The sequence below is a fragment of the Cephus cinctus genome, unplaced genomic scaffold, assembly GCF_000341935.2.
Source record: "Cephus cinctus unplaced genomic scaffold, Ccin1 Ccin1_scaffold0682, whole genome shotgun sequence".
Classification (NCBI taxonomy): domain Eukaryota; kingdom Metazoa; phylum Arthropoda; class Insecta; order Hymenoptera; family Cephidae; genus Cephus; species Cephus cinctus.
The window spans coordinates 248,147-259,421 of record NW_014333307.1 but is presented as its reverse complement, the minus strand read 5'-3'; the positions used below and the strand labels follow the sequence as shown (position 1 = coordinate 259,421).

Genomic DNA, 11,275 nt, shown 5'->3' with positions numbered 1-11,275 from the left:
TCACAGATGGCAGCACCATAGCGAAAGAATAACTACGCCAAAAGTAAATCTTCAAAATAAAAAGAGAAAGAGAATATCCAAGGCTCTAGATGACATTTAAAAAGTTACAAATATCATGTCAGCCCCAGAAAATGAGCGAAATAAAAAAGGCATCGTCCATTTCAACATAATCAAAGTCGTATCCGAAATGATTCCTCTTGCTCTCTCATGCCCCTTTGGTACCGTCATTCCACGTTTTTGAATTCAGAATATTTAAATGTAAGATTTAAGAATCGTGTCCCGAGTGAGTGGCTGTCGGGGGCAGTCGATACATTCTTATTTCCATACAAAGCCTTTCAATTTCCCTACTGAGCCTTTGATATTTTGCAGGACGAGGGTCCTTTGCCTTCCCATCCCACTGTTGGTCCTTCCTTTGCAGCTCTCTCTCGATTTTGCGTTCTCCCGTTTATTCCTTTCCTATGAGAAACAGAGAGAGAGAAAGATGAGGGAAAAAGCGAGAGTACGAGAAAATCTCCTCTCTGAACGTGGACTCACCCCGTCTTCCTCCTTTTAGCGCAACATGGAAGAAAGAGAGAGAGAGAGAGAGAGAGAGAGAGAGATAGCGAGAAAAATTATGTAAACTACCATAATGTGCCTGGACCGAAGTTTCCAAAGGGCGGAGTGCCGCCATGAATGCGAGGGATATTTAAAGTATCGCTCAAACTGTCGTTCCGCGTCAGGGAATTCTCTTTCTTTAACTTATACCTCTTGTTTTCATTTCACTTCTCCACTTCTTCTTCCCCATCGACGCCACGTGCTTCTCGTATTCCTGCTAATTAAATGAAAAGCAAGTGTACAACTATTAGAATATTTCTGTGTATGCCGTTGAGAAGATTTAACTTTTATCCCATTCCCTTTTTTCGTGCTCGTACCGTAACCTTCTTTAGAGCAGTGCGCATGGCGGAAGCGATAAATTGTCAGCAGGGTTGTCCAGCGGGTGGTGCAAAAAAAAGGAAAGAAAGGAAAAAGAAAAATGACAGTGGAACAGGACAATACGTGGAAAAGTGGCTGTGCCAGAACCCATACGGTGGTTTAGGTTCGTGCAGTGAGATTTCTCAAGAATTAGTACGGCTAGGTCATATGGATTTTGACTTTAGTACATTCCACAGTATGAAATCAGAAGTGCACTCGAGTGAATTTTAGGTGGTAGAATAAGGAAATATACACATTTTTGATAATAAATGCCACAAAGTAATTCTAGTCTTGAATAACGTGTATACCATTCTTGCCATACGTTTTGTAATGATATATCGTTTGTCCAGAAGTTATACCTACCAATGGAGGTACGTTCGTTCTTTGTCGCTGCTTGAAAACCCGTTTAAACGATTGCTCGGATACGCGTTAGACAATTCGTTCCGTGAAGATGACACCCTTGATCCTAAATAGGGTTGGCAACCCTTTTTGATGTATGCCGACCCGGACGATGAAGACCGTTTCTTCCTGCCGGACAGTCCGATTCGTCCCGGAACTTATTGATACTTACCAATACTAATACCAACACCAATAGATTATACTCATAAGAAAATTGAAGCTTGGTCGTTTTTCCATGTCGTAAAGAGATCCTGAACCAAGAAATGCTTTGACGATTTTGAAATCACAGTAAAAACATTTATTGCAAAAACGTGCAGAAGATTTTTCAACAAAATTATACTGAATCTTCAACACTCAAAATTTTGGAAATTTATCATCTCACTTCCTCCGCAAGACTCGTGTCCTTTCTTTTCTCACTTTCATGTCTCATTGTATCTCTCTGCTGGTTACTGAAAAATGATTAACGTCAGGATGGAGGTGTCAATAACAAAAATTTTAAAGGATCAATGTAAATGACTATCACGCTTACCTCAAGTGGATCTCGTGCCGCGAAGTATGAATGAACTTGCCGTCCATTTTACAGATGCACAACGGGATGCTGGAGTATCGTAGGAACGGGTGACAATGTGGAGGAGAAAGTTGACTCAAAGGACACTTGAGATAAATGTTCCGACATGCAGTTGGACGCAGGGATGGTTTTGCTCACCATAAATCCTACCTTCAGACATTCCCCACACGTTCCACAAGAATATTTGCGAGTGTCAAATTGAATGCGTTTTCACGCAAATTTTACTTCGAGAAAAACTAACTCTGATGGGTGTGACTGACGAGGAGCTATTTTCTGTACTGTGTCTTCCTTAAGGGTTTTTTTTTTTTTTTTAACAGAATAATGAATCCTTGTAAGGATTAGGTATAGGGATTGGTACCAATTCAAAAAATGACCCACTTAGAAAGGAATTTAGTAATTACTTCTTCTTAGTCAAGATAACAATCAGTAGGTAAGTTAGACTGTCTTTGGTGAAAGGCTTGAAGTTCTGGAAAACATTGTCTTTTCCATTTTAGTTTTATACCTGTCTGCCACTTTTAATACATAGATTATGTTGTTACGTTGAATAAGATTAATGTTCCTTGGGTACATTTTACAAGTGAAAGTATTGAGATGTAGAAAAATTTGGATAAATAATTTTTGTATTGAAAAAAAGAAATGCGACGTGGGAATTATACTTTTTGCATGGTTCTGACTATGTTGTGGGGTAGAGTTTGACCAACCCTGAACGCTTCACCCTTAACTCACCAAGAAATCAGAGATCATTAGGTAAACGGTCGGCCGAAGCCTCCGCCCTGTAGAAACGACTGATTCTCGTAACTGTCCGGTTGACCCAAATCTCGTAGAAACCGAAACCGGACAAAGCGAAGGAAATTCCTTGCAGATGCTGTTGCGCGACGGTACATACATAAATTTCCACTTCAGTCTGTTCTTTGTTACGAGGTAGCCTTTTTTTCTCTTCTTTTTCCTTTTTCTTTACTGCTTCTTGTCTTGGTGGAAACTAACGTAATGGCCCTTCGAGAATGTGTCAATCTTCCAGATGCTTGTTGTCCAGTTTGTTTCTTCTTTCTCTGTGGACAGTAAATACATATATTAATAATGAAGGAAATTGATTAAGAAATTATCAGAAAGTTTGACTTAGGGTTTCTGTTTTTTTTTCTTCATTATTAGGGAAACATCCACGGGGCTAGTTGTGGCACAGGGAAAAGGTCCTGGAGCAATTTTTTGAAAACTCGACGTTTAAAAAGTGCATTCGCATTTGGCCGCATGCCTTATGGCGGCAAGTCGAAGGTAAAAAATAGTCGGGCTATTTCATTCATACCTCTTGGAGGGTCCACGCTTGTTTGCCATAGACTGTCGGGATATACCCTATAATTATATGGCTGGGTTCCACATTTATAACGGCCTTGTTCATTAGCTTTTTTTTCTTCTTTTTCTCTTCTTTCACGTAACTCAATATTATCCGGGTCTTTGTTGTGTTTTGCAAAACACGGATTGATTCTTCATTCTTGTCCAAAAAGCTTCCATTTCGTGTGCAGTGTAGTGGAAGTCTGAAAATTTTTTTCTATTCCAGTCAAGAAAATGGCGTTGATCGAACGATTCATCGAGTGGTTCAGTAAAACGGGCATCAAGGATAAATGTTTGTTAAATACATTGAACCCGTGTTTCAAGATAACGATGCATTCATGCTTTTGTTATATTATGGCTTTTCTTTTTTTGAAAAGGAAACAAAAATATCCTGCGGTTATTCCTATTCTCATTGGTCCTCGACTAAAAAGTGCGGTACGCCACGGAGTCATATTTTTATATTTTTATTATCCTCTTTGCCGTAAAAAAAAGACCTGAGTACTCTTCCGATCCGTCACGCGCCGAGATCCAACCGCCGGAGATCATGAGTTTACGAGGCGGCACCGTTTTTTAGCCGGCAAGTCATAGTGTTTACAATATTTTGACAAGATACGAAAAGGCTTAGGAAAACCAACGTCGGTCCGGTTTCTGGTTTATTGTGGTTCGAAAAGAGGCCGTATATTTTCTTTAGCTCTAAGAATCGATCCTCCTCTGTCGCGTGCTTCTACACACACGCGGAACTTATCAATATGAGCTTCTACGTCCCGAGAAAAAGAAAACCCTGCAGTTCTTCATAACTGCTCGGAGAAAAATAATGTTATTTATCCACGCAGGACCATTGCAAGAATTTTAAAGGCTACATTGGCTACATCCAACTTCTCAAGCTCGCATGAAAATTTCGGCCCTTTCGATAAACCCACCGAAATCCCAAGTCGTCGTCCGCCATTTGCAAAAAGCAATCCGGCATGTAAGCCGCGTTTAAATAAAACACGCTCGCAAATATCCGTCCTGAAATCCCGTTGATGTCACCGGGGATGGATTACTGTAATTTCATTTGGCGCAGCCACACAGAGTAGGACGAAGTCTGTTTCCGCCAAGAGCGAAATTCACTGTCGAGTGTCGAGCGTTAAAGCCGCATAGTCGAGGTTTTAAATTACGTGCGGCTCAACGGAGTCGGCCATTCTGCGTGCGCTCGGATATAATGGAAATGTTTGGACACTCGTTTTATTCTCCGAAGAAGCAAAGATCACGAGAAAGGCTTGTTGGCTGTTCCTTTAAGTGCAGTCGAATAAACAGTCATTTATCTCGTTGAAAACGAAGGAATAGGAAACCAAACGAACCATCGTTCTCTTTCTCTCTTTCAAAAATCTCCCTGGCAAACCAACCGTGCTGCCATCTTCCATTCATACCGGCTAATCCAATACTGCCAATATTACCACGCGGTAAAGGTAAACATACCAAAGTCCACTCTTTCAACCTGTAACAATTTCTTTTTACTTTAGCTCATTATTATAAATTTCATTAATACTTACCCTTCCTCAGATCTCATTTAAATGAGAACATAAATTCAAATTTCGTTTCCTCTTGTATAATTTGATTGACATAGTGAATGACGTCCCTCTTTTTGGGACTCATCAATGATCAATTATAATAGAATTTTACATTGAAATAGGGTAAATGCTTCTGATCCCGGAGCCAGAGGATCATTTTCTGTTCCAGGATTCTACAAGTGGATATAAGAGATAGAGAGAGAGAGAAACCAGAGATTGGTGATGCATTTGATAAGGACGAAGGAGGTGTCGAGCCACCCTTGGATATCTCAATTGGAATTGGCGGTAGGGGTGCGAGGGGGTTGAGCGTCGTTAGTGTCGATGTCGACGTCGCACCCGTAACGATTTACCACGTCATTCTATCGCTGCGAAAGCGTCTCACCATTCGAATCCATTGTTATGCCGAGCGTGATTTCTTTTCTCTTTTCCTTTTTCATTTTTCCCCTCTCTTTTCCTCCCCACGATCTAACCGGCAACACGGCAGCTTCCTCAAGACTATCCCTTTACGACCCCCTAAATAATCTTTTTATTTTCCTTTCGACTTCTGCGACTTTTTCTGGCTACTCGTTACCAAAAAGAAAAACTTTCTAGTCATTGCTATGCGCCCGGGAGTAAGTCGTAAATGTCGTCCGTTACACGACCTGGGATTGTAAAATTTACATCCTGACATTCCGCACGCGGATGCTTTGTCAGCCGCAAAGTGCTGAAAGATTTTCCCCATAGATCTACAGTCGTATCCGTTCGCCATAAATGATAAGCAACAGTAGCTTCTTCGTATATAATATACACATAAATATTCATAGAAATATATTGACTGTCCATGTAGTTACGTCAGTTGGTAACGCATAATTTGCTTTGGATTTGGTTTCTTGTTTTTTTTACTACCTATTTTATTGTGAAATCGTTGTCAATTATTTTCTATTTAACCGTAGACTTAAATACATGACGGAATCACATTTCGACAGACTTTTTCGCACTTCCATGAAATATTTTGCAACCCTCGACCACACGCGACCAATCTCACCAGGCACGCTTCTTTGAAGCACGCGCGCCATCTGCCCCATGATGAGTCAGTGGATATAGGTACGCGGTAATTTGCGAAACCACTTCTATTGTGTAACGATGCCGACCGTGTTGCTGGTTTGCGGCTACGGATACGCTGGGGCATTAATCTTGCTGGAAAACAACAGCAATCGCGGAGTCCGTGTCGGGCCTGGAAAACCAAAAGAAAAGCCGCCAATAATGCCAGTGGTATATGTATATCGAATTTTCATTAGTTTTTTTTTGTTGTAATATTCAAAGACTGTCACTACTTAACTATTTGCCAATAGTGACCGTGTTTAATTATTCTACCTGACTTTCTTTAACATTATTCATCATAATATCCTACCAAGCAATTACTTTGTATTTACAACTGGTTTACAATTTTTGTATTTCTTTCATGTTGGAGTGAACTGAAAGACATTTTTTTTTACCAATGCGGAAGCTGTCAAATGAAATCAATTTTCAAGGAAAATACTTGTTGGAGGTGTTCACCTTTCTCTCCTGTTTTTTTCCTCATGTCCCAGTATATGCTTTCTGGGTAAAACGGGAAAGAAGGAGATTAAAAAAACCGAGTACCGGTTCGATTCAAATTGGTTTTTGCATTTTGGTTTTCTTTGTGGTTCGCCTGGTAACGTTACACCCATGCTTTGCAATATCGAGTTACGAGTGAATTGTAGGGTTAGCTTAACGAGAGCAGGAAGTCCGTGTGTAGTAGTGAAATATTTTTTTAGTCTCCTTTCCCTTTTTCTCCACATTTCTCGTCGTTTCGTTACGTCAATCATCGCGAGAAATTTCCATTTTCTCGCGGGGAACCCATGATTTCGCATTCAAGATTCGGTCGTCGGATTGATTTTGTTTCTCTTTCTTTTTTTGCTTTCTATACACGGAAGGCCACATACATATGCACAGCACACTAACGTCTTTGGATGATCTGAGAATAATCGTTTCCACGTTTCCCGGAATCGTTGGAAGCCGATATGCGAGAAAACGAATTTGTAGGTGAAGTAAAACCGAGCCTGATTTTCAAGCGTTCAAAAGTACCTGAACAAGACCCTTCTCGTCTTACTTTACGAATCAGCGTCAATCATAGCAACGGAGAGGATCGACAATTCGACAATTCTCCTGAAGATTTGCAGAAACTCGAGACTCGTGACGCAACAATGGCGATTGCTCCTTTTAGCGAACCAAGAAACTCCTTCCGCCTACAATACGTTCTCTTATCTCGTCATCTCTACCTTCTTCTTTTCTTCATTGTAACACACTCTGTGCGTCCAGCATCCCTGGACCACTTAATAAGGGAAGGTTTGGATACTCCAAAAATTTGAGAATCACAAAATCCGGCAACCCGATCTTCATTCATAAAAGATTCTCTTCAGCCAGTCTACGTCAGCTTTAATGATCATCTATAAAAATAATTTCACGACTCTTAGTCACTGGCAATTAAATATATTTAAAGCTAAGTATATCGTACCTGGTTGATATACAGGACTTTTCAATTGTCACAAGGACACCAAAAGAGGGAGGAATTTATTAAAGGCCCAGGACATCCACTCCTAAGCGGAAATAGTAATTCCAGCGTTTTACGGCTTGTCAGCAACCACCCCTCTTCGCCCCTCTCTGCGCTGAAACACATACGTAAGGATACTCAGTGGCACGTATGGGAGGCACATAAGCAGCACAATGCTTAATGTACACAAACACAGAAACATAGCCAGACATTGGATTGCGTGACCCTAGCAATTATCAATGAACATATTATACCGGTAGCCGCACCCTGGGTGCCTCTTCGTGTGGCAACAGCGATGTTCCTGCGGATGGGAAGTCCTGAGGGGGTGGAATCGGTGGGTGCAGAATAGATGAAACGTGTGTGTAAAACCATAAGGGTGACTCACGTAGTGCATCCCCTTCAGGAATAGACAGATTGGCACTGCGTTGCTGAATCTCAAAAGTACCACCACTGGCATCAGGGCTGACAGCGCCATCTCTCCTCGGTCCAGGTTAATCCTGGTCTCGTTTACCCTGCAAAAGGTTATGGATCTCAGGACTACACTCTTTGAAACTTCCTCTATAATCTTTCCGAATTCCATAAGGATACTCACTGTGTTTCTGGTATCCTTACCACCTGGGACAACCGAGAATGGACAATAACGAAGTACGATCTGTTTTCGAAAAACAGCTCCATTTCCCAAAGATTAAAGGATTAGGTGTAAGGATCGATACGCCTCGATGGTCGCCAATAATGGAAGAACAATGGATGACCATTTCCTGAAGTATCCCGCCGTCAGGGAATACCGTGTTTTCACAAACAGGCATCTTTTGCGGCGAAAGGTTTGCTTGCTGACACCATAAACTTTTAGGTATTCCCTTACCATTACTTTATTCTTACTTACTCGTTTCATGGTTCGCGCGACAACCTGCTACTCCATTACTATGGGACCCCATGCTCCAGTAGCACAGAGCAAGAGAGAGTGGACGAAGGGATTGCACGCTAATGCCTCTTACTGTCAAGGTAATACCAGGCTAACGACGCAAGGACATCCATTTTGCTTTTATGTTTACCCACACTACTTTTTTCTCCTTCTCTTTTTCTTTCGCTTTTCTTTCTTCGACGACGTCATCCATTCGCGAAATTTTTCTCGGCCGGGTAGACATTGTCGTTGGTATATTGGAGTGTAAAATAGGATTTTACTTCGCCTGCAAGAAAGATTTATTATTTATGATCTTTCTTTGAGAAAGCCTTTAGATTTTTTATCTTAATTTTCTACTTGTTTTCTGCTCTCCAGATAATCCTTCTTCGGGCTGCATGCTGAATAATTGCACATTGGTACAGACTATTTTTATTTTCTTGACCACCACGTATGGTGGTACTGATCTCGTTTTTTTTGCCTCTATTTTTGGTAAGTGCAGGTGGTTGGAAGCTGGGAAAGGATCGCATGTCGCTTCCCTGTGCTTCACACAAGTGTCCCACCGCAAGCAACCCTTCGGTCGTCAATCACCCAGCCAGGATCTTGGACTTCCTGGACATCCTGTGGTCTCATACCCATATATGAGCTTATGGGGTATATGGACCGAGAAACTGTTCCACGTCTCCGTATAATCGTTTATGCGCTACATGTTGGTCCTGGGACGCATTCCAAGAATATCTGGACTAAATTATTACCGGGTCTTAGTAAACGTAGTCTGCAACATAAAGAGATCGTTATGTACGCTGATACATCAAGACGACAAATCATTGGAGAATTTTGTGCGTGACAATTTTTTTAGAAAAAATAATTATTTTTGACTTACCTATATTTATCTAAGGATCCTATTTGATTTTAATGGATCCGTATTACGTGCAGGATACGCAAGAGTTTCCGAAGGACCAGCAGGACCACCGGCCATTATCCTTACCAAATACTGGCATCCAGCACCATAAGCCCCATGTAATTTGATTCCTCATCCAGTTGGAATGGGAACTTGCTGCTTCTGCTGGAAATTTGTCGATGTGTCGTGGGCGGATGTCCGGTGGTCCTGGCATGCAGGAGGGATGAAACGGTCAATGTGGGAGTAGTGCTTTCATCCCTTAAGGTCAACATGCGTCTTCCCACTGTCGCTGTGACACGTCGTACAGAAGAGTCCCACGTATCGGAACTGCAAGGATACAAAGAGAACGTTAATGCCGTAATCAAGCTGGATGTAACGAGTAGAAAATATTTTGAAAAATTTTTGTTGACCAGCCTCAAAATAAAAGACAATTTCATAAAACCATAGTATATTTTTTTAATTAGGATTTATGTGCTTTATTCGATACTATAATTCTCTGCTATGGGGGTCGCATATATCTACTCGTTTACTATCCTAATGTCACTGATATACAGTACGGACATTAAGTATAGCGTGAGAATTGGTACTTGTACGAATCGGTATGACGCACGTGATCGAGTTCTGAATTTACGTGAGAATTGTTATCGTATCACGAACTTCCGGAAGTGGAGTCAACGAAATATTTCACTCGTGAACTGGTACAATTATCATGCATAAGTTCACTCCCACGGTCATTTAAGCAAAATCATGTAAGAGGAAATTTTACTTTTGTCACACCCCATATATCTTCTACACGGATAGACGATATACTATGAAAGATTCACTTACATTACATAAGAAGTACCGATCAATGGATTAACACTAGCGTGAAAAAAATGGTGAAAAATTTCGAAAATTTTCATGATTAAAAATTTTTTTTTCGCTTTTTTCTTTGACGTTATTTTCCTTCATTTTCTTTCCATCGTAGCGACGCATCCAAAATGTCGCGTGTCGCGCACGCGTCTACCGTAACGTACGTTGGGCCTTTGTTACCAAAAATACCCTACTTCTCATAGTGAGTAAAAAGAAGATGGAGGAGAATAGCTAGGGAAAAGAGAGAGTCAAGCTAAGCAAATATGGTGATGGGGGATGAAAAAAAAAGTGTGGTTAAAAATATGTAAACTGCCCGAAACCGGGGGTAGCAGCTTTGCGTGGATGGCTGCATTTTTTTTCAAGGATGGAGGGTTGGTAAAGTCGCTGCTGGATTGATGCCACGTGGGTGCCGAGGGAAACAATACTGTCGGATGTAAGCAGCCGTCCTCAGTATTTCATCGCGATACTTTGTCGCCACGAATTCTCTTTTGAGAATGAGGAGGAGGCTTTTTTTTGAATGCCAAAGTTCGAAAGGTCAGCGAGAATAAAAGGGAGAAAGGACGGAGGAAGCGTCGGGACGCTTTTCGAAATACATAATTACTCACGGGAAGTCGGGAATCGTTATTACTAATTACGAGGCGCTGTTATTTTTTGGAAAATCTCCCTTGGGGCAAAGTCAAAATAAATTTTTCGAAAATTAAGGGGATAACATCGCGTGGACATTCGTTAAATTTAATTGTATCGAAGTATCGTAAGTTTGAATTTGAATTTTCAAAAATATTTTTCTTCGATTAATTTTCATTTTGGAAATTATTTTTTTACCGGAAGCAATGTCCATATTTATTTTTTTTTATTTAACATAAACGTCTTTTGCACCATATACTCGTGTTGTAAATATTAAGCAATGGCGTTCACGGCCATTACGCAGAAAATGTCTATGTGCTACCCCTATGAACTCGCCCCATGCTATTATTTCCATAGAATGTACGCACCCAAATGGGAGAAGTAAAATCGACGCCATCTCGATTTACCACACCCTCCAGACCTTGACCGGTCGAATCTGTCCAGTGCCTTATTTTACTAGGTTCAGCTTGCAGCTGTTAAACCCTTGACCTACACGCTGCACGCTCCCGAAACTCACAATACTTGGACAATAACGAAACTGCTAGCCAGCTAACGTGAATTCGTCCTCTGGGGTGTCCAAGAAAAATGGTGAATACGTATAGCACAGAGGTTGGGGTGGAGGGGCAGGGCAAAAAATTTCGAAAATAAAATACAG

The 11,275-nt window shown here is 41.1% G+C and overlaps 2 long non-coding RNA genes across 4 annotated transcripts; both read right to left on the bottom strand.

The window, feature by feature from the left end:
* Positions 1-1,558: 1,558 nt before the first annotated feature.
* Positions 1,559-3,959, bottom strand: LOC112494628. Its single transcript, XR_003060237.1, has 3 exons — positions 3,219-3,959; positions 1,880-2,967; positions 1,559-1,799 (listed from the first exon to the last, which is right to left on the bottom strand). It is a non-coding gene; the product is annotated as an uncharacterized LOC112494628 (long non-coding RNA).
* A 1,801-nt stretch (positions 3,960-5,760) lies between these two features.
* On the bottom strand, positions 5,761-9,466 carry LOC107269642. 3 transcript variants are annotated; one of them, XR_003060240.1, is made up of 8 exons: positions 9,127-9,466; positions 8,604-9,018; positions 8,229-8,532; positions 7,938-8,151; positions 7,600-7,857; positions 7,310-7,460; positions 7,074-7,241; positions 5,761-6,007 (listed from the first exon to the last, which is right to left on the bottom strand). It is a non-coding gene; the product is annotated as an uncharacterized LOC107269642 (long non-coding RNA). The 3 variants fall into 3 exon arrangements; XR_001538092.1 differs by having other exon boundaries at positions 7,731-7,857; XR_003060239.1 differs by having other exon boundaries at positions 7,600-8,151.
* Positions 9,467-11,275: the final 1,809 nt, after the last annotated feature.